This window comes from Gopherus evgoodei, chromosome 2, assembly GCF_007399415.2.
Source record: "Gopherus evgoodei ecotype Sinaloan lineage chromosome 2, rGopEvg1_v1.p, whole genome shotgun sequence".
NCBI classification, from domain to species: Eukaryota; Metazoa; Chordata; order Testudines; family Testudinidae; genus Gopherus; species Gopherus evgoodei.
This window is the reverse complement of record NC_044323.1, coordinates 268,552,130-268,575,580: the sequence shown is the minus strand read 5'-3', so window position 1 is coordinate 268,575,580 and position 23,451 is coordinate 268,552,130. Positions and strand designations below refer to the sequence as shown.

Genomic DNA, 23,451 nt, shown 5'->3' with positions numbered 1-23,451 from the left:
AAAATCTGTCATGTGAGCATTTTGGGAATTAGTTAAACCATTTTGTAACCCACATTAACAATACCATTTCTCCAAAGGTAAATGTGCTGTAATAGATTCCCACTGTTGAGTCTCACAGTGTGTGAATGGAAGGCTACCCAGTCTTCAGAATTCTACATTTTGTTTCTCTGGAAAGTCTCTTTTACCAAGAAATAGTTCAGAAACAGCTGTCTCTCTCTCTCTCTGTCTCTCTTGCACACCCCATTATCTGCCATGTATCAGGAGACAAGAAAGAAAGTGTCAGAAGTCAAATATAGGAACTTACTGCCAGGTCTATGGTCAGAAAGAACAGTACTACAAGTTACATAGTGGTCTTCCACCTCAAAACCTCTCAACACCATTTACCAAATGGAGAATCATGGATGGTCTCATTTCCCACCCTCAGATCTCCCAGTGCAATCCCATTAGCTTCCGTGAACTTTTATATGAGTATATATAACAGTAAAATGATTCTCCATACCTTAAACAACAGATCTCCTTAATAGTGCACTGCAGTTTCAATATTCAGTATTAGACCAAGTTCTTGTATGAGACATGCTAGGAACTCAAAAATACTGAAACCAATAAATGTCACAGTGTTTACACTGTATTAATCTATGGTTTCTTATACACTAATTAGAACAACAAAGTTTGTTGAATTTTGACTTTCAATAAAACATGAATAAAGTTATTCTTAAAATACTTTCTGGTATAAACAATGCAGTCAATTTAATATTTAATTATGTGCTCAATTATACAACTTTTCTGTGGAATTTCCTGAATTGACTCAGTTTCCTGAAGGAGTATGTGAATAGCATACACTATGCCAGCATATCATATTTCTTTCACAATGACAGCACTTTAGGGTCCCATTCTGTGGCACAGAGCCTGTCACTGACTTTCATTAAGATTTAACCCTGGTCTACACTACAGACTATGTCAGAATAACTATATCGCTCCAGTGATGTGTAAAATTCACCTCCTGAGAGATGCAGTTATACTAATTGATCTCTTAGTGTAAACAGCACTATGCAATGGGAGGGCTGCTCTGTTGACATAGCTAGCATCTCTTGAGGAGGTGGAGTACTTACACCGATGGGAGAAGCTATCTGTAAGTAGCGTCTTCATTAAGCACAGCAGCAGTGCAGCTGCAGCAGTGCATCACTATAACTGTAGACAAGCCCTTAGTTTCCTAAGTGTGAAGATCACTTTTGAAAATCAGACTCTTGGCTCTTATGATACTCAGTTGCATTTGAAAATTTTACCCTTATCCTGTCTTCCTCCCTTTGTTGCAGCAGCAGTGATGTTTCTGTAGCCCTAGAGCTGTTGTAACTGCCATGATTTAGCATGATAAGAGAGACAAATCAAAATCTGTGAGAACCGTCCAGGTTGTACAGGGTTGCAGAAAGCTAATATGCATATGTCTCAATTCTCAGAAGCTTCTTATGCCCAGAGAGTGGTTAATGCATTCCATTGGGTTCAGTTCAAAATCAGTTGGCTTGTTGCACAACTAATTTATGCTCTATGAGGGGCTACACCCACACATTCCATTTTCAAACAACATTGGTTAGCATTTCCATAATATCCTAATAGCTCAGCTCAAATAGAGGTTAATATAATAGAACTTGATTTTGCAAAACATTTTTCATGGAAATTGTATTCTGGAAATTATTTGAAGTTGAACGCTATAGTCAGGGAAAAGCTACAGCAGAGCAAAGATAATCAGAGAGATATAGGTAAAAGCAAAGAGATATCTGCAGCTGGAATATGGGATGGAGGGGCAGAGAACTGAACAATGCTAAACGAGAGGAGAAGGAAATGTAGAAAATAACTGGGTATACGAGACAGGCTTCTGCAAGTTAATGGATGGACATTTTTTAAAACAAGGTGATATAAACAGTATAAAAATAGCGCAGTGCTTATTGTTGTTCACTAATGGAAACCTTAGTGTCCAGTGGTTATGGCACAAGAGTGGAAATCAAGTGTTTCTAGCTTTGCCGTAGATTTGTACCTGTCAAGAGCAAGTCACTTCACTTCTCTTTGCCTCAGTTTCCTCTCTTAAATGGTGATAATATTTAGCTACATGTGCAAAGCACTTTGAGTTTGGATTGAAAGTTCTACAAAAGTATTATTTTATTTAATCAATATTTTATTCTTATTTATCTTTGAAAAGGACATTGCAAGTAAATATAAGATATTTAAAATGTAAGATTTTTTAAATCACTAATATGATAAATTCAGTGGGAACAGAGGGAGGACAGACCTATAACTTATTTGAGGTAGGAGAGAATGGTGTAGAGGTGGTCCTATAAATTATAGTAGAGGCAAATACAAATGAAAAAAAAATAAGTTGGTGAAAATTAAGTGAGAGGAGCATTACCATGACTAATCCTCATGGATTTTTTGAGAGTAATAAATCACACATAAGTTATACAGTGCAGGTAACCTTTTCTGACAAACTCCAACCACTTTCAACTTGTAAGTCAACGATTTTCAGACATAGAGAATGAAGAAAATAGAAGGAATTAATCTCTGGGCTTGTCCACACTTAAAAATGCTGCAGCAGTGAAGCTGCACCACTGCAGCTATTCCTGTAGTGCTTCAGTGTAGCTACTGCCTATGCCACTAGCAGGGCTACTCCCATCAGTGTAAGTGATCCAGCTCCCTGAGAGGTGGTAGCTTCTTCCATCAACCTAGTGCTGGTCTATACCAGGCATTAGATCAGTAGCTGTGTCTCTCACTAGCATGAATTCTTCACACCCCTAAGAGACACTAGCCATACCAAAGTACATTTCTCGAGTAGACCAGGCATCTGTTTGAATATGCAGATATATCTCAAATTTAGCTCAACCTACTTAAATCTTTCTCTTTCCCTTTCCAGTGGTGATTTTCAAAGCTGAAGCTTCTGTATCTCATCTTTAGAAGGATAAAAAAACATGGCTGATTACAGCCAAACAAGATCCAGAGAGAATAGGCAATATTTTTGAGCATGAAGAAAAAATTGTTGCAGATACGGTGGTGTGTGTTTGTACTTGGATTGTTGCATCCAAATATGAGTTATGAGAGTGAAATATATGTTCAGAGAAACTTGCAGATTCTATAAGGATTTTTCTAATTAGACACACGGGGTACATAATTTGGTATTGAGTGGAAGGAACTGGACTTGTATATTAAATGCCTTTATCTGCAGCAGGAGTTGCATGTCAATTTCCCCTTTTGATGCTTTGAAAATTTAATTAAAGTAACACTGTCAACTTCAATATCACATTCCTGTATGAATTTTATTTTTAACTGTTATAGTTACATGAAATGCCAAGAATTAATCTAACTGAAAGAAGTTAGTACTATATAGAATAATATATATAATATATACACGTGTGTATAGCTATATAAAATATATTGTTTACTGTGAGTTACTGGCAGAACACTTTCATGCACCAAAAGTTCGGTTATATTGCTCTTGAATTCATCCAACAGCCCTTGCTGGAAAGACCCTGGTAAGCCACAGCAGGAAAGAAGGATCTCTCCATCAACTACCCTCATACTGTACACACATACTCTTTTAAAAACGAATTTCAGGTTTTTTTTTTATTTCTATCTATCTATCTATCTATCTATCTATCTATCTATCTATCTATCTATTCTCCGGATACAGACTCATAGACTTTAAGATCAGAAGGGACCATTATGATCGTCTAGTTTGACCTCCTGCACAATACAGGCCACAAAATCTCATGCACACTCTCCTGTAATAAACCCCTAACCTATCCTGAGTCACTGACCTTCTCAAATCATGGTTTAAAGACCTCAAGGTGCAGAGAATCCTCCAGCAAGTGATCCCTGCCCCACACTTCAGAGGAAGGAGAAAAACCTCCAGGGCCTCTGCCAATCTGCTCTGGAGGAAAATTCCTTCCCAGCCCCAAATATGGCGATCAACTAAACCTTGAGCATGTGAGCAAAACTCACCAGCCAGACACTCAGGAAAGAATTCTCTGTATAAACTCAGATTCCACCCCATTTAACATCCCATCACAGGCTATTGGGCATATTTACTGCAATAGTTAAAGATCAATTCACTGACAAAATTAGGGTGTCCCATCATACCATCCCCTCCATAAATTTATCAAGCTTAGTCCTGAAGCCAGATATGTCTTTTGCACCCACTGCCCCCCTTGGAAAGCTCTTCCAGAATTGCACTCCTTTGATGGTTAGAAACCTTCGTCTAATTTCAAGTCTAAACTTCCTGATCGCTAGTTTATATCCATTTGTTCTTGTGTCCACATTGGTACTGAGCTTAAATAATTCCTCTCCCTCCCTGGTGTTTATCCCTCTGATATATTTATAGATATATTTATATATCTCTATATTTATAGAGAGCAATCATATCTCCCCTCAACCTTCTTTGAGTCTCCTTTCATACAACAGGTTTTCCATTCCTCGGATCATCCCAGTAGACCTTCTCTGTACCTGTTCCAGTTTGAATTTATCCTTTTTAGACATGGGAGATCAGAACTGCACACAGATATACTGACGGTCAGTATGTATGAAGTATTTACACGACATTTAGGAAGAACTTTGAAATCATGATTGTTCATAACATCTACATTGGAGCTGACTGCTTATGATCACAGTCCTCAATATGCCATTATTTATATAAATCTTGGCATTTATTACCCCATAATTTAGGCTTTAGGATTCCCCTAAAATAACCTGCCTCTCATCTCCTTAATCTGGAGTATGGACTCTGGGGTAGTCAAGGAAACACATGAAGAGCACCGATTTAATCTTCCAATTGACAATAGCAAGTATATTTTCCAAAACAAAGTTTTTTTTATTAATGTAACTACAATGTAATCTAAAATCGTAAATAAGACACAAATCCCTTATTGCAAGTTAACAAGCATTTAAACTGCAGTAGCATACAGTTTAAATGATCCTAAGTGAGGCATTTTGCTTCAAATGGCAGATTTGCAGCAAAGTGCTGATAGCAATTCTTAACTTATATTTTAAGTTTTCCATAAGTTTTCCATAAGAAAATGACAATTAACATCCATCCAGTCATCCATTCATGCACACCAATATTATTCTATACTAAACTTATGCTAAACTATAGTTAAAAAACAATCTTACTATCCATTCATTCTACTGTTTTGTTACAAATGTTGTTGCTGCTTGCTGCTAAAATGGCATTTCTTGGCAGTGTTCTTCTCAGGATTCAAAACTGTCTCTCCAGTAGCTCCTCTATCCTCTTGTTCAGCCCTCTCATCATCTGCAGTTAGGTCTCACAGCAGCTTCTTTCCAGGAGCGGTTCTTGCTGGCACTTGACTGACTTCTTTGCCTGCTCTTAGCCCACGTCCAGACTAACCCGCGGCATCGGCGGGTTAAAATCGATTGCTCGGGGATCGATATATCGCGTCTAGTCTGGACGCGGTGTATCGATCCCCGAGCGCGCTTACATGGATTCCGGAACTCCATCAACCCGAACGGAGTTCCGGAATCGACACGGAGAGCCGCGGACATTGATGCCGTGCCGTCCAGACTGGTGAGTACCTCGATTTTAGAAATTCGACTTCAGCTACGTTATTCCCGTACCTGAAGTTGCGTATCTAAAATCGATTTTAATACCTAGTCTGGACGTGGCCTCAGATCTCTCTCTCCACTGTGCTAACTGCCTGCCTTTTGTATTGTTAGCTTCTTACTGCACGTTCTCAATATTGCCCATTATCTTATCCTTGGACTTGGCACATGCTCAGTAACAGCCGTCAAGCATTCCCTCATCCTTAACCAACATTCATTCTTGAGCATGCCTGGACATGTCCAGAAATGCTCAGACTTGTTCAATACCAATGCCTTGTGCATGCTCACTGCTGTTGTACCTCAAGTTATGATTAGTTCACTCAACCCCACTGCTCATGGTCCAGATCTGAACTATTTTGTGTCCATACCTCAGTTTGTTATACCAGTATAATAAAAACCAGCCCGATCTTATTAAGAGGGATAAGGCAAAGATGCCACATTTATTGTAAATACAGTAATAAAGCAAAAGACAAAAATAAACAACGTTGTTTGACTACTTATCCTTATTACTACTTATTCCTTATACACACACACATATATATATTCATTCACGCAATCATTCATTCAAGTTCTGTATAGGTGTTACAGTTACCAGCCTAGAAGTTGCTCATGCCAAGTTACTGGCCAGGTATCTTGGTCTTGAGGATGGAGCTGAGTCTGTGTCAGATGCACCTGATGCTCCTGGAGGTTGGCAGCAGAACCAGAGACTCAAAGTCCTCAGTCTTTGGAGTTCATTCTTATAGGAATTAATTCCTATGTTAGTCTATGGGAGCTGTTTCATCCTGCTATTGCTACTCAATCAGCATATGGCACATTCCTGGTGGCTTCACATTGTTTAAAGTGGCACATTCCTGGTGGCTTCAAACTGTCCAACGTTTGTGTTCTCATCCTTCCAGGTGATGGGATGGATCCCAGTTTACCCTCCGGGGGTTGTCTGGTGGTCCACTTGACACATTCTTCCGCCGATGGATACTCCCCTTCTAGGCTCGCACCTCCCTAACCATTCCTTCACATCAAGCATTCATCAACATACATTCCATATCTTAACCATATTTTAATTTACTGTCTCCACCACTTTCGGAGTGTGTGTTAATTCCTATGAGACTCCAGGCCCTGTAATCACAGAAGGTGGGGGTCTGTTTGTTTACATTGTATCAATTACAGCTTAAGGCTAGCATAGTGTTCACTTCAAGAACAAAGTCAATTAACTTGTTTGTAAGTTTTACATAGTAATAGAGTATCTTTCACAGGACAGATACAATCAATGTTTTCTGCAGACAGGAGCTTACAAGTTTTAACAGAAGAGCTAAAAGATTTTTGTACTTGGTGAAACTGGGAGGTCACTGTCACTTGGGGAATCACTGTTAGTACCTTCTTTAATATCCCTACAATTTTACTCTGTCCTACTGGGCATGCACAGCCCAGAAATTGTGCAGCTCTGATCATGTGACCTACCATTGTCTAATGGTAAGTGACCTGAAGCTTTCAGTTGGTGAAGTGACTCCTGCTTATTCAAGAGGGAAGCTAGGGACAGAAAATGGAGGTTAGGAATACAAAATAGAGTTAGCGGAACTTCTTCAGTATCATATTCATCACTTGTATAATTCTCTACTTATAACTGTAAGATAGCTATCTTTCCTCTCACTTCTCATTCTATTTTCTACTTTAAGTTAAATAAATAATCAGCAAATCTTTGATATGCTAACATTTGGAGTATTACTTTATACTCTACATTTCTGAAGTTCTGAAATAATTCTTACTGTTTGCACAAGTAATGCTTTTCAGCTTCTAAGCACTTTACTAACTTTCACTTATTAATAACTTCTCAATTCTCAGTCATATCTTTACTCAATCCATTCTGAGCTTTCTCAGTAGATAATTTTTATATTCTCATAATTTTATTTCAAAACTGAATTGTTTCCTGCATTGCAACAACATTACAAGGCTTACGTATAGTTCAGTTCTGACATTTTTAAAACAAAACTTTTTTTTAGTTCTTCTGACACCAGAAAGCATTTTGTAAAAGTCTTATTGTGAATTATTTCTATCTCTGTGGTTGAATAACTGAAAAATCAATTAATTGATTTGTATAGGACTTTTCAGTTTATTTCAATTTACCCCCCAAAAGGTGGCTTATTTCAAAATTTATAAGCATTAAAAATAAGTGTTGTTTATAATTGAGGTTTTGTCAGAGCCTTAATTTATAATGTTAAATAGTTATTTTGCCATTATAACTAAAAAAAAAAAGTCAATTACTAGAAACTATCACTAAAGTCTAACATAGATTTTCTGTCAATCCTAATGTCACAATTTAAATTCAGAGGGCTAGAATCAGAGCTGCATCCAATTTAAACAATGGCAATTTCCTGGCTCCCCAGTAGGCTTTAGTCCTTGCTCTGATGTTTTGTAAGATACTGAATCTCAAGGATCAGATTATCAGAGGGTAGCCGTGTTAGTCTGGATCTGTAAAAGCAGCAAAGAATCCTGTGGCACCTTATAGACTAACAGACGTGTTGGAGCATGAGCTTTCGTGGGTGAATACCCACTTCCTCAGATGCATGTAATGGAAATATCCAGGGGCAGGTATATATATGTGTGCTAGCAAGCAAGCTAGAGATAACGAGGTCAGTTCAATCAGGGAGGATGAGGCCCTGTTCTAGCAGTTGAGGTGTGAAAACCAAGAGAGGAGAAACTGGTTCTGTAATTGGCAAGACTGTGAATGGCTAATAAGGATAACTGACCTCGTTATCTCTAGCTTGCTTGCTAGCACACATATATATACCTGCCCCTGGATATTTCCATTACATGCATCTGAGGAAGTGGGTATTCACCCACGAAAGCTCATGCTCCAAAACGTCTGTTAGTCTATAAGGTGCCACAGGATTCTTTGCTGCTTTTAAGGATCAGATTGTCTACTGCCTTGTGCCTTCTGCAGTCATTTACAGTGGCTTCTCTTCAGTCAATCCAATCCATCGTATATACTCTGCACATCCACGTATTTCTAAGTAGAGTAATTAAAATCTAGGTGATTTAAGTCATTGATTTAAATAATGTCTTTTTAAAACAGACATAAAACTACTATAGACAAAAATCAAAATATTGACAATTAAGGCCCTGATCCTGCAAATACTTATTGAGGTGTGTTAAGTTAACTCAAATAACTAGTCCCATTGACTTCAATGGTTCTACTAATATGCTTAAAGTCATCCATTTGCATAAGTGTTTCCAGCATCAGGAGCTAAAATTATATATTTCTTAAAATCTTTTATTGGCATAACATCATTAACACTTCAGAAAAAAGTGCTTCAGTGTTAACAATGAAATATTTAGATTTTCAGTATATTAACAAAGGCATTGTGAAATTGTTTACATACATGTAACAACATTTTAAAAAATAAGTGACTACAATTTTGTTCCTAAAATCGTAAATAGGCACTAAAAATGGTATTTTCAAAAGTACTTCAGTGACATAGAAACACAAACCACATTGACTGCAAACAGGAAACCTTGGTAGAGGATCACAGTCTGGGAGGAGAATATCAGTCTCCTTGACTTGTGGAAGTTGAATATGCCAGAAGGTGGTGATGTGATGATTCTAGAGGTGTCCAAGGTGACTGTAAAAGCAGCAAAGAGTCCTGTGGCACCTTATAGACTAACAGACGTACTGGAGCATCAGCTTTCATGGGTGAATATTCACTTCGTCGTTTTTAACTCCCTGCTTCCAATGAGAGGAAGATTTGCTTGTGCTTAACTGGATGTCAGCTCCTTGACACTAACTGTCTGTTAGACACTACCCAGTGTGTTAGACAGCTCCCAGATACTACCCAAACAATCTCCTCAGGGTTTCCCCTGCCCTTCCTTTGCTTTTCAGGTTAATAATAGGTGCATCCCAGTCCCCAAGCCCACTTGAAGCATTCCCCTGTAGTATCTAGTCCCATCACAGGACACTCACAGAAATTACCAGGTAAGTTGTACCTCAGAGGAACAATGCATACATCAGCTTGTTTGGTGCAAAAATGTACAACAAACTTAACTTACCTTTAACAGGCTAAAAACCTTTATGAGATCTAAAGCAATCTCCAGGATCCCCCTTTCATGAATGCAAAAAGCACTGTCCTGTTTGCTTTCTCAGTGAAGGATAAAGGGGTTTCCATTTGCCTTCTTCTTATATACTAAAAGTTCATTATTTTGTCCCCAGAGACAGGATGACCCTCCCCCCCCCACACACAGTGGTTCATTCCCTGGTGTGCTAGCTCCATGTTGCCTTCACATCCTCATGTTGACTTTGTATACAAAAGGGGGCTTCCATTGTGTTGGCTTACAATGCTTAATCTGCATGGCCGAGAGATGGAGATGATTCAACATACTTTATCTGACCAAAAACTGTTTGTCAATTCTGCCTTGGACACAGATTTTAAAAACACATTTTCAGTACATATACACGACTTCTTAAATAGCATCTGAACAAACATCTCACAATGATTGTGAGAATCAGTATGATATATGCTTTGATTAGTTTTCTCACTTGACCCTTTTTGGATAAACACTACAGAAGGAATGTGCTGGGTATAGTTAGTTTATCCGGCCTGTCAGGTGTTACTGTTACAGAACAGTAAGCCCTTTGCCAGTTGACATGTAGGGATTCTTAGGGTCACAGGTATTGGTTGCACAAGCCATCTGGTTTTCATTTTTGAGCCTGAATTTGTAGCGGTCTCACATTAAGAATGTTAATAAGGCCATGGATGATTCTTTCTCAGAATAGCTGAGCATAGTGATTGTGAAACATCTTAGTAGATGAAACTTCTATGTAAAATCTGTAATTCTGTTAAGAATTAGGAAACAAAGTAAAGCAAGAGAGAGAAAACTGACCTTTTAGCAGTTTAATAGAGCAGGCTGGAAAACAGCAATTCTATTTTGCAAAAAATGTTGAGATTTCAAAATTTGGTTTTGTTTCAGTGCAGAACAGAAATGAGCCTATTTTGGAAATTTTTCATGAAAAAATGAGAGAGAACACCCAGAGTAGCTAGTAGTCCAGTGGTTGACATTCACCCAGTCTGGTGGAGAAACTTGAACCTGAATGCCCTAGCACTTGGTTATAGAGGCAGTCTTGTTCTTGTACTGTCTCCTATTGAAGCTGCTTACTTTGTAGAAATATTTATATATTCTTTGACCAGAGAGAGAGACACTTGCCTGGAATGTAGAGCACCCAGATTTAAATTCCTGATCTGATTTGTTTAGAGCAGCAACATGAACTTGGGTCTCCAAATCCCCTAATCCTCAGGCTTTGTATTTGTGTGTGCGTGTGTCTGTCTGCCTCCTTCCCTCCCTCCCTCCAAACTGGACCTGAGACACCTTTCTGAAGAAAATTTCAGTGAAACTGACACATTTTTGCAAAACATTTCAGTTTCGATGAGACATCTTTTGATGTAAAAAAGTTTTGTCAAAATTTGTAACCAGCTCCACAATTTAGCACTATAAAATGGGGGAAAAATAAGAACTGGCATCATATAATTAAAAATCTGATTTTTTTTTAAATCATGATTTATATTGGGTTTAAAGGATTTTTCTGCACTGTGAAATATTTCTTCTTAGGATGTATACAAAGAAAAAGCAATGTAACAAGTAAATATCTATAAAGTGATTTCACCCCTTGACTGTAATCACATAAGAGCTCTCTGAATTTATCTTCAACTAATGCAACTTATTAGTGGATTGGATAGTTTAGATACTAATAGCAGATGTATAGTCAACCCAAGATAACAGAGATGGCTAGGAATGACACAACAAATAGTAAAGTACCCAAAATATTTTGCTCTTCAGAGTACGTTTAAATAGATTAATTTACAGATTGCAAATTTTGGATTTAATCTGAATATTCATTGCAGATCTTACCTAACTAAAATCTCTTCTACAGAGGTCAACTCATCCTGAGATTGATCTCCATTAGTCACATGTTGGTAACATGAAAATGCTGTCTGAGCCCTGTGAAGCTGGGGAGAACACATGCTGAATAATAATACAGCTTCAGCAAATTAAAGAATCATGATGCAAGCCTCCTTTACTGTGCCTGAGATGAACTCATTGTAGCTTTAGTGAGCATGATTTTCAAGTTATTAGAAGAGGAAGTTTATTCTTTAATGTTGTTTTCTTATTTAAAAGGTGGCAGTCTTTTTGTTTCTGATCCATTGCTCCTGAACTACATTGGCAAGCTTATAAATCAGCTCACCAACCATACATAATTTATTTCAGTAGGTAACTGACTGTGCAGCATAGAATACAAATATGTTTTGAACAGTGTTTCTGTCAACTGCATACTTGACCAGGTTTTAAACTTACACAATGCATGCAGCTTTCTTTCTTCTCTGTCTCTCTAATCTGCCCTCTGAGTAGCTATAACACAAATATACAAACTGTACAATCATGGACATTGTATGTCAAACGTAAACTACATTTATAATCCTAAAAAAATCAGATGCTTTAAAAATAATTACTTTTTAAAAGGTGGTATTTTATAGAGATTCATCCATGCAGTTGAGGCATCTGAAGGTAACAGAAAACATCTGCTAGAAATAAATTTTAGTTGATACCATATATTGAATTCACATGTTGACAGTAAAGTTCAGACAGTAATGAATTTGGCAAGAAATGATAGTATTTTGCTGTCTCTCTGGCATCATATGACACAGAGTCCTTGCTCTGAAATAATGTGACACACATTGACTCACACCTTGGACAGCAAAATGTTACTTCCTTTTCTAACAAAAAATTAGTGGACACTCCAAGTTGTTCTTGAATAAGCATTATTCCAGCTAGCTTGTCTTACATTGTGCTATGAGTTGTCATGTGGGGCCATTGATCCAATCTCCACAGCCAAAGACAGACATTCATTAAGAAGACTGAGTAAGTTTTACTTCCTCCTTGGCTACACTCACACTTTACAGCGCTGCAACTGGGGTGTGAAAAAACACCCCCCTGAGCGCTGCAAGATACAGCGCTGTAAAGTGTCAGTGTAATCAGGGCAGCAGCGCTGGGAGCGCGGCTCCCAGCGCTGCACGCTACACCCGTAAGGGATGTGGTTTACATGCAGCGCTGGGAGAGCTCTGTCTACACTACACTTCAAAGCGCTGCCGCGGCAGTGCTTTGAAATTCCAAATGTAGCCACACACACAGGGTAGTGACCATATCCTGTACTTTGAATTGTCAAACATCTGTGTTTGCTAATCTGGCTGTTTTATTCACTATGGTTTTGGCAGATATAGATAGCTTTTTATCTCTTTTTATGCCCACATTGTGGTTTTTACATAATTATTTTATATCCATTATATGCCTCGTTTTATGTGGCCATTCCAGAACAAGTTTCTCAGTCATTTCTTTATGAGGCATAACAAAGGCAAGCATAGTAGATGAACATCATTTGAGAAACAAAACAAAACAATAGTATAGCTGAAATCACAGAATCTAAATAGTTTGGCCAATATATGCCCACAAGAATAAGAAATACCATATATACCTAGTATCTGCCATAAATCATATGTATAATTTGATTTCCGATGTGCCAATTTAACTATATTTAATTCCTTTCACTGTAGTTTTAAAGCAAGGGCCAGTTCTATTCAGGTTATTCTCTATTCTTTTTGGACTCTGTGGCAAACACTGCAATTGTACAGGATTTTTACTGATCAATGATAGCTTCTAAATTAACATAATACAGCACCTTAAGTATGACTTTTTAAAATCACGGCAGCTAAATACCCCAACAATTCCATCTAACTGCACAGTATATATTGCACACTTTGAAATTAAGGATTATATCATATTTTGGTATGCTTTTGGTGAAATGGAAGGCATGCAACTTACCATTTTTTAATAACTGACTGCAAATGACTTAGCACTTAGTTCTATCTGAGAGAGCATGCAATCCAATTTTAAGGTGTTCAGGGTTGGCCTCAATCTCCTCCCTTCAAAGTCAATGGTAAAATAGCCATTGTCCTTACTGGCGGTAAAGTTAGGCCAATGCTCACTGCTTTTTAAAAATCCAATCTTAAATCAAAAGTGGGAGAAAAAAGCATCAGTACTCAAAATTTACAGAGGGGAAACTGAAGCATAGAGAGATTAAGGCCCAGAGTGTACGGGGAAACTTTGGCAAACCAGTAAAGTGCCTAAAACCGCTATGGCTTATTGTTTAAAAGCAACCTAGTCAGCAGGCTGTAAAGTGGCCATGCAGCTTGACCAAGACAGGAGTGGAGTGGAGGTTAGGGTGCCACAGAAAGAGCAGCTTGTGTTGAAGTTGCTGATATGCCCCAGGAATGTCTATTGGGGTCTCAAGGCTGCAGACTCTGGAAAAACCCACACTTGGTTAATCAATAATCAGAAGGAGCCTCTTGCTTGCGCATTGGAACTGTTTGCTTGACATGTTTTCTTTAAAGGACATGTCATTGTATTACTTATGTATAAATAAGAGGAAAAAGTTTGAGATGGGGTGACTCTTTGGAACTGGTCTCTCCCTCTGGATGCATCTTGTGTTCCCCAGCAGCAGATGGGCCTCCACTGTGTCACGCAAAAGCCACACTCAGCTTTGGTAATTATCAAGGGTTGGGGGTGTTTTATTAATCTTGTTGCCGACGTGTGTAAGTGCTTGAGACTAAGTAAAGTTTAGCTTTAAGTGAAAACACTCTTGTGTTGTCCTGTTTGTGCCATCTATCGATCAAACGGCCGTGTTTCCCCTGATTTATTTCTTGATACCACCTCACACAGAGTAAATGTTACCAAGAGCTTTGGGTTGAAAGAACGCTGGGTAACATAAGTTATTTAGGTGTGGACAATCACTGATGACAGTGTCTCCCTGGAAATATGTGACAGTACTGAATTGAGGAGCAAGTGAACTAGTACGATGTAAGGACATTATTTCAATCAATATTGTTGGTTTTAAAAATAAATTTTAATTAAATTACAAAATATCTAGTATATGTAGTGCTGTAAATGAAGTGGTGAAATGAGGTAGTTTAGGTGAAGATATGTTAATTTGTGCTTACGTTTAGGAAAATGTTCTATGGTACAAGCTATAGCTATGCTAGAAGGAGTGCTTGGCATGGACCTAGGATGTACTGCCAATGCATTATGATAATGGTGAACAGCTTTATAATTTGCTGAGAATATAAATTGACATGAGAAAAGGGTTAGCTATGTGAACAGAATAAGCGATCATTTTCTGCCAGTAGCCATTGCAAATCCTATCACTTTGCAAAACTACTTAGAGGGAATAATCCCATAGAAATCATAAACTGCAAAGATCAGATGCTGGAAAGGATGGATTTACTTTGAACTCTGCTGACATCAGCATGTGCTTAGAGTGATTTTAACCATAACCCACAACTGTCAGGGATAAAAGTGTTATTGAATAATAGACTTGATGGACAGCCTTAAATAGATATTTGCTCTTTAAACATGAAACTATAAGGTGCCATCATCTAAGGGGCTTGAATTTATTGTTTTCTTTTATTCTTACATTATACATTTGGAATGCAATTTTCATGTTTTGAGGATTATTAATCTTTTAAATAACACATGGAGATAATTTCTAATACATTTCACTACTAATCATGTTGGGCATTAGAAATTCGAGTAGCCTATGTTAATCTTTGATTCAAGTGTCCAACCAGGCACTTTGATTCATTCTCAGATATGAGTATTACAGTGGGTTTCTTATACATCTATATTTAAAGTTATTTCAGAATTTTTATAAAGTGCCATGAGTGTAAGGTTTTATATTTCACCAGTAGCAAGTAAAATTGGTACAAAATTGCCCTATGGCCTGTGAATTCCAGTGACACTTTGTTTTTACAGAATTGAAATAAGATTATTTCTATTTAATTTGAATATTGCCAGTCCATAATATGAATTGAGCAATGCTGGGAATTTAAACAAAAGCAATATTTGGTTCTTGGGCACCCCTGGGAACATTAATTACAGTATTATACAGATAATTAATTGTACTTAAACTCATTTAATCTCTGTTGACCAGATTGAAAATAATATTGTAACAAATTTGTAATCACATAGGTCACTTAATGATGATTACCAAGGTGTCCATCATAAGCAACTTTATAGTGACTGGGGTGGGGGGGGGAGGGAGAAGGGGAGGATTCAGCTCCTCTGGCTCCAAAAACACAGATAAGCTTAGAAAGAGGTTTCCAGATGCCCTATGACAGAGTGGTGGGCAGTTCTGACTATAGCCGGTAGACATATGTCAGTGTACATATGCATGCTATACAGCTCCTAATAACGTTCAGCGTATAATATCTATCTGGCTAGAAAACAGTATTTCCTTTTCCTTAACAATTCTGGATTGTCAAATTTTTGTTTCATTCTGCAGTGGAATGAAATATCAGCACTGTGGAATTTCCAATAAAACGGAACAATCCATTTCAGTGCTAGCCCGGCATCTGGGTATCTTGGGAGCTGGCCAACAGGCAAGTCAGGCAGACAGCAAGCTGAGCAGTTGGACAGCCAGGTAGCTGCAAAGCCAGGCTGTTGGGCAGCCAGCCAGCCAAGCAGCCCACTTGCTAGCCAGGGTTCTGGTCAGCTGGGCAGACGGCAGGCCAAGGTGCCGGCCAACCAGCCTACCTAGTTTTCAGAAAAAAATCTGACAGAATCAATACATTCCCTCAGAATGCAGTATTTTGAGTCATTTGAATCAACATTTCCTGAGGTAAAACATCCACTGATCCACCAGCTCTAACATGTACATATTCTAATAATTATATTTATTTAAAAAGGGGGAACCAATCTACTGGGGGTTGGTAGCATTTCAGAGTCACTTTCTACGTGTGGGACAGTATCTTATAAGAACATAAGGCTAGCCATATTGGGTCAGACCAAAAGTCCATCTATCCCAGTATCTTGTCTTCTGACAACAACTAATACCAGGTGCCCCAGAGGGAATAAACAGAATAGGCATGCTGGTATGCCTTTAGGTTTCTGTGTGAGTTAGACCCCAGAGGAAACCATTGTGAGTATTGTGCAAGATGCAGTTTGGCTGGACTCATCACTGTTGGCACTGAAGCAGAAAATCAATGCCATTAACACCCTCCTGATCCTCTTTATTTCATTTGTCCAAAGGGGACTGGCCTTGACCAAAGAAGTATCACCCTGCTGGTCAAAGAGTGGATGTATCTTCCGCAGACGGCCAGCAACAAGGTGATGCACACTACCCACACATAAGGTGATGCTGGCATTCCCCACAGGGATGGCCTCTTATCACTCACACTTTCTACCTTCTGACCTGCCTGGATTTAGTAGTAAGAAGGTTTGCAATCAGGGGTCATTAGGAAAAGAATTGCCAGGATCTCAACTAGCCATGACATTGCTCCTACTTGAGAGTATTATTGGAGGGAGAGTTCAGGCAAGAAGAAGATTTTGCCTTACTGTGGACCCATGTCTGGAACATCCCTTGGCACCTTAAGAGATGCATTGGCTTCCAGTGGACATAGTGTGAGGAGAAACAGGAACTGGGAGTCCTGATCCCTCAAGCATCACATGAATGGGAGATTGTCGTCCCACAAGCAAGGATGAAGCTTGAGGCTGTTCTGAAGAAAGTTGTCTGAGCAAAATATATCAGAGACCTGGAGAGGCAAGGCAAGGTCTTTGGAGTTACCTTGAAATGGGATGCCGGCAGCCACTTCGTTTCACAGGGTGACTTCAGTCACTTAGTGGACTCTCATTTCATCCACAGGGCACATCTCAGCTGCATCCCAACAGATCAGTCTGACACGGCAATACTGGACATGTGGTTATGAAAATGAGACCGTGCCCCATGTCATGTTCTGCTGTAAGCCCCATTCCAAAGCATGGCATAGAATCATAGACGATTAGGGTTGGAAGAGACCTGAAGAGGTCATCTAGTCCAACACCCTGCTCAAAGCAGAACCAACACCAGCTAAATCATCCCAGCCAGGGCTTTGTCAAGTGGGGACTTAAAAACCTCTAAGGATGGAGATTCTACCACCTCCTTAGGTAACCCATTCCAGTGATTCTTCACCCTTCTAGTGAAAGTTTTTCCTAATATCCAACCTAGTCCTCCCCCACTGCAACTTGAGACCATTGTTTCTTGTTCTGTCATCTGCCACCATTGAGAACAGACTAGCTTCATCTTCTTTGGAACCCGCCTTCAGGTAGTTGAAGTCTGCTATCAAATCTCCCCTCACTCATCTCTTCTGCAGACTAAATAAGCCCAGTTCCCTCAGCCTCTCCTCGTAAGTCATGTTCCACAGCTCCCTAATAATTTCTGTTGCTATCTGCTGGACTCTCTCCAGTTTGTCCACATCTTTTCTGTTGCGGGGGCCCAAAACTGGATGCAATATTCCAGGTGTGGCCTTACCAGTGCCAAACAGAGGGGAAGAATCAGCTCCCTTAATCTGCTGACAACACTCCTACTAATGCAGCCCAGTGTGCCGTTAGCCTTCTTGGCAACAAGAGCACAACGTTGACTCATATCCAGCTTCTCGTCCACTGTAATCCCCAGGTCCTTTTCTGCGGAACTGCCACTTAGCCAATCAGTCCCCAGCCTGAAAAGGCCATGAGATTCATCCATCCTAAGTGCAGGACTCTGCACTTGTCCTTATTAAACCTCATCAGATTTCTTTTGGCCCACTCCTCCAATTTGTCTAGGTCACTTTGGACCCTATCCTACCCTCCAGTGTTTCTCCCCCCCACAGCTTAGTGTCATCCGAGAGACACTATTCTGCCACAAAACCATGCAGAATGGATTCATTAAAACAATTCTGGCATCAATGGGAACAGGTATTGTTAACTCATCCATTCTGGGCTTCAACTGCCACCTAAGACCAAATGTTGTGATCACTGACAAGGAACAAAAGCTGATCATCATAGCTGATTTGATGATCTCCTTCGAGAACCAGATCGCTGCCTTCACTGAGGCAAGAGAACAGAAACTGGAGAAATATGCCCCCTTGGCTGACACTATGAGGAAATGGGAATACTCCATTACTGTTCATGAGTGGATTGTGGAAGCACTAGGCACTTGAGACCCCAAGAACAAGACTGTGTTCTGGGACTGTAGGTTGCCCAGATGCTATGTCAAGCTAATGTGATGGTTGACAGTTTCTGATGCCATGCATTGGTCGAGGGACATATGTATTGAACACATTGCGGGAGGCTGCCAATATGAAGATAATATGATCCAGATCACTAACTGTGGAGTGATTTAACTAACTAGCATATTTTTAATGTTATATTCTTAACCATTAACCCTTATCTGTTATTTTTACCCTAGTCAATTATTCGCTCATACAATTTTTCTTTTTTCTTTTCTTCATTTGCAATATATTATCATTTTTGATTAACATGAACGTTCAAGGCCAGGCTATTTATAATTTGTATTCTGCAATTTATGTGTTTTATAATTTTTAAATATTCTCTTTAAAAAGTTTTTAACAGTTCCGATTCTTTCTCTCTCTTTCCATTTATATTACTATTTTTATTTCCAAAGTACTTTTTACAATGGGCAAATTTGTCACAATATTACTTTCACTTCTACCCATGTATGCCACCCAATTTTCTCCCTTCTTTTTGTACTGGAGTGGAGGATAGGTTTTATATTATGTTTAGATGTTGCTATATGGTGGATTGAGTACTTTGGGAGGTGATTGCTTTATAAACAGTATTTTTTTCTTATTCTTCTTAAGTCTTCTAGTGGGGAATCATGTCCTGCACTAGCTGGGATCCGGACTCAATAATAGGACCTTCCATATTTGATTGATATTTTTCTACTTATATTTCCATCTGTGTAGAGAGCTGAGGTAGTTTATTTTATTTATCTTGTGCTCATAATCACGGTATCAAGATGCATTAAAGAAATTAAAGTAAACTTTTGCCAAGAACAGACACAAATCAGATCCAGCTCTGTGATTTCTTGTCACTGATGAGATAAATACCGCCATAGGCCCAAATAGAGAAGAAAACAGAATGAGTAAATATGCCTTGTATCATGCTAAACATCACAAAACTTGACCTTGTCATATTGCAGGGAGGAGTAAATTTCAGAGCCAAATACCTTCAATGAGACACCTCTACCATTCTCCTCATTCCAGTTCAGCTATAGAGTTAGTCTGAGTGTTCCAACTGATTTCATTTGCTAAGGACAGACAGCAAGAGACTTGTGGCAGCAGTATTGTGAAGACTGGGGTTCAGCACAACTGAAAAATGCCATCAGGTAGCATGGAATAAGAGGAGGCCTTGGAGATACCCAGGGCAAAATATATGTGTAGCTTTCTCTACGACTTCCAATACATTTCTAGGTGCCACTCAAAATGCTGGCATTTTAAGTTCCTTTATGAAATCATAGAAATCATATTGAGAGGTCATCTAGTCCAGTCCCCTGCACTTGTGTCAGGACTAAATATTATCTAGACCATTCCTGACAGGTGTTTGTTTAACCTGTTTTTAAAAATCTCCAATGATGGAGAGTCCACAAGCTTCCTAGGCAATTTATTCCAGTGCTTAACCACCCTGACAGCTAGGAAGTTTTTCCTAAAATCCAATCTAAACCTCCCTTGCTGCAATTTAAACCCATTGCTTCTTGTCCTATCCTCAGAGATTTAAAAAAAAAAGTCTTCCTCCTCCTTATAACAGCTTTTACATACTTGAAAACTGTTATCATGGCCTCTCTCAGTCTTCTCTTTTCTAGACTAAACAAACCCATTTTTTTAATCTTCTCTCATAAATCATGGTTTCTAGAACTTTAATCATTTTTGTTGCTCTTCTTTGGACTCTCTTCAGTTTGTCCACATCCTTTCTAAAATGTGGTGCCCAGAACTGGACACAATACTCCAGTTAAGGCCTAATCAGCGCAGAAAAGATTGGAAGAATTACTTCTTATGTCTTGCTTACAACACTCCTGCTAAAATGTTCCAGAAGGATGTTTGCTTTTTTTGCAACAATGTTACACCGTTGACTCATATTTAACTTGTGATCCACTATGCTCCCTCAGGTTCCTTTCTGCAGTTCTCCTTCCTAGGCAGTCATTTCCCATTTTCTATGTATGCAAACAATTGCTTCTTGCTAAAAGAAGTACTTTGAATTTGTCCTTATTGAATTTCATCCTGTTTACCTCAGATCATTTCTTCAGTTTGTCCAGATCATTTTGAATGTTAATCTTACTCTACAAAGCACTTGCAACCCCTCCCAGCTTGATATCATCCGCAAACTTTATAAGTGTACTCTGTATGCCATTATCTAAATCATTGATGAAGATATTGAACAGAACCAGACCCTGAGCTAATCCCTGCAGGATCCCACTCATTATGCCCTTCCAGCATGGGACATCTTAATCTTAAAGGCTGCCTCTGTCTCATCTTCCTGCTTCGTCTTAGCAAATGAGATTGTCTGGAACACAAGCAATTTTTCCTGAGAACCTCCAGAGCTTCCAATGATCCTTACTGTTGGGTTTGGAAAAAAAAATCTTGAGCTTCAGCTCATGCTGCAAAGCCTGTCTATTCCCTCAGGCTTTCTTTTGCGTGGGTGGATTGAAAAAGGAGAACAGGCTCATATTTCACATATATAACACTTAACTGTAATAGATGGTAAGACACATTTCATAAAAAAGAAGACTGACTTACTGAACAACAGTGTATGTGAAAACTCCTGCTAGGCTTGTCTATCAGAGTCCTCTGGGTCCACTTTTAAAGGAATGACTGGATCTGTTATCAAGCAGATCCAACTATATGTTAACTTCCACAAATTAGTGTGCAGCACATTATGGTCAACTATATCAAACAATGCTGAACACTTTAATAAAAAATCAGTGGGACGCTTAACCTCTGCTCAGTGTAAGAAGGAGATTATTAACTAAAGTTATAAATGCAGTCTCCATGCTGTGCCATGCCCAGATCTCAGTCTAGATTGTTAAAAAGAGAAAAAAAATGACAAAATGATGAATCTAAAACATTAACTTGGCAATTTAAATTTATTTTGTTATCAGACATTTTACCTTGATCTGCACAGCTTACATGAGTTTAAGGCTATAGTGTGTTACAGAAAAATGTTGATATTATAAAAAGTTAACACATTTTTGGTGTTTGCATAACAGCACCCAGATAATACATTTTTTGCCAGCTATGGAAGAAATAATTCTGTCACAGTTCTCTCTGCAGTAATGCAGTAATTATGTACCAGAAATTATTTTGATTTTATAATATGATAAAGATTGTCCCTAAGGCAAACCAATGTAGCTCTTCAGGGGTACCCTTTTGAGGACAAGAACCTGGATGAACACAATTTTAAATGTGAAAAATTGAAAAATTTTGTTCTGACAATGTTGAAATATTTCACTTTCACTATATAGTTCTGATTCATTTTGAATTTACATTAAACAACAATATTATTTTAATATTATATATTTATTACCTATATGTAATACATTATGTTAAATGAATTAATATAAAATTGAAGATGAAATGAAATGAATCAAAATGATAAAGTCAAAATGAAATGTTTTGATCCCCTCAAATAAAAAAATTCAGAATTTTCATTTTGCAGCAAACTTCAAAATTTCCACTTTTTGTTAACATTTAGAATTAGAGGGGGAAAAGTCAAAATTTCCCATAGAACAGAAATTCCAGTTCTAGTTGTTATATTTAACCTACCAAATACATTTCTGTCAAAGTGTCACATGCAGCTATTTACTAGATAAGACTTCATGACCAGGGCCGGCTCTAGCCATTTTGCCACCCCAAGCACGGCAGCGCGCCGCAGGGAGCGCTCTGCCGCTCACTGGTCCTGCGGCTCCGGTGGACCTCCCGCAGGCGTGCCTGCAGATGCTCCACCGGAGCCGCGGGACTAGCAGACCCTCCACAGGCACACCTGTGGGAGGTCCACCGGAGCTGCCTGTCGCCCTTCCGGCAACCGGCAGAGCGCCTCCCACGGCATGCCACCCCAAGCACGCGCTTGGCGCGCTGAGGCCTGGAGCCAGCCCTGTTCATGACTGTTTAAAATAGAATCATATTCACTCTGTCAAACACAAAGCGTGAATAGTTTCAATACAGGTAGTAGCGAGGTATTTGAATTGGAAGAGGAATGTGTAGTGTCTGAATATAAAATGGTAACTTTGGCTGAAATAAAATACTGGTCAACAGAGGAATACCTGTGTGTTTAGGAATAAACAAGACACAAACCACCTGGAGCCCATATATAACTCTCGTTGTAATTAATGGGACTTGTGAGCATGAATCAAAACATAACGTAGAATGTCAAGAACAAAGCATGGTCCAGTAGTTAGGGAACTAGCCTGAGACTCTGGAGTCCTGGGATAATTCTCTGCTGTTCCATGAACTTTCTGTGAGATTTTGGGCAAGTCACTTGGCCTCTCTGCACTGTATTTTTAAAGGTGTTTAGGGAGCTAAAGATGCAGGCAGGCACTTGGTGGTATTTTCAAAAGTGTTTAGGTGCCTAACTCCCAAATGACAGCTAAGTGCTTTTTGAAAATCCCATTTGCAGTATATCTGTATCTCAATAGGCACCTAAATACTTTTAAAAATCCAGCCCTGTGTGCCTCTGTTCCCCATCTGTAAAATGAGGATAATAGCACTTCCTTACCATAGGAGTTGTGTGGATTAATACATTAAAGTTTTGAGGTGTTCAGATGCTATAGTACAAGGTACACAGTACCTTAGATAGACAGTATATGCCTTGTGCGGATAGTATATAGAATGTGCCTCTTGATTCCATTTGTTAGGGAAACTCAGACACTTGCTGTTCACAGGTTTACCATTCATGAGTTACATATGATATTCATTCATGAAATAAAAAGGCATATTCATTGTCACATATAGTATCTGAATA

General features: G+C 38.8%; 1 protein-coding gene across 4 annotated transcripts in view; it reads left to right on the top strand.

Moving 5' to 3' along the window:
* CSMD3 (CUB and Sushi multiple domains 3) overlaps positions 1-23,451 on the top strand; it is a 1,232,975-nt gene that overhangs the window by 367,285 nt on the left and 842,239 nt on the right. The gene's annotated exons all lie outside the window — the stretch shown is intronic.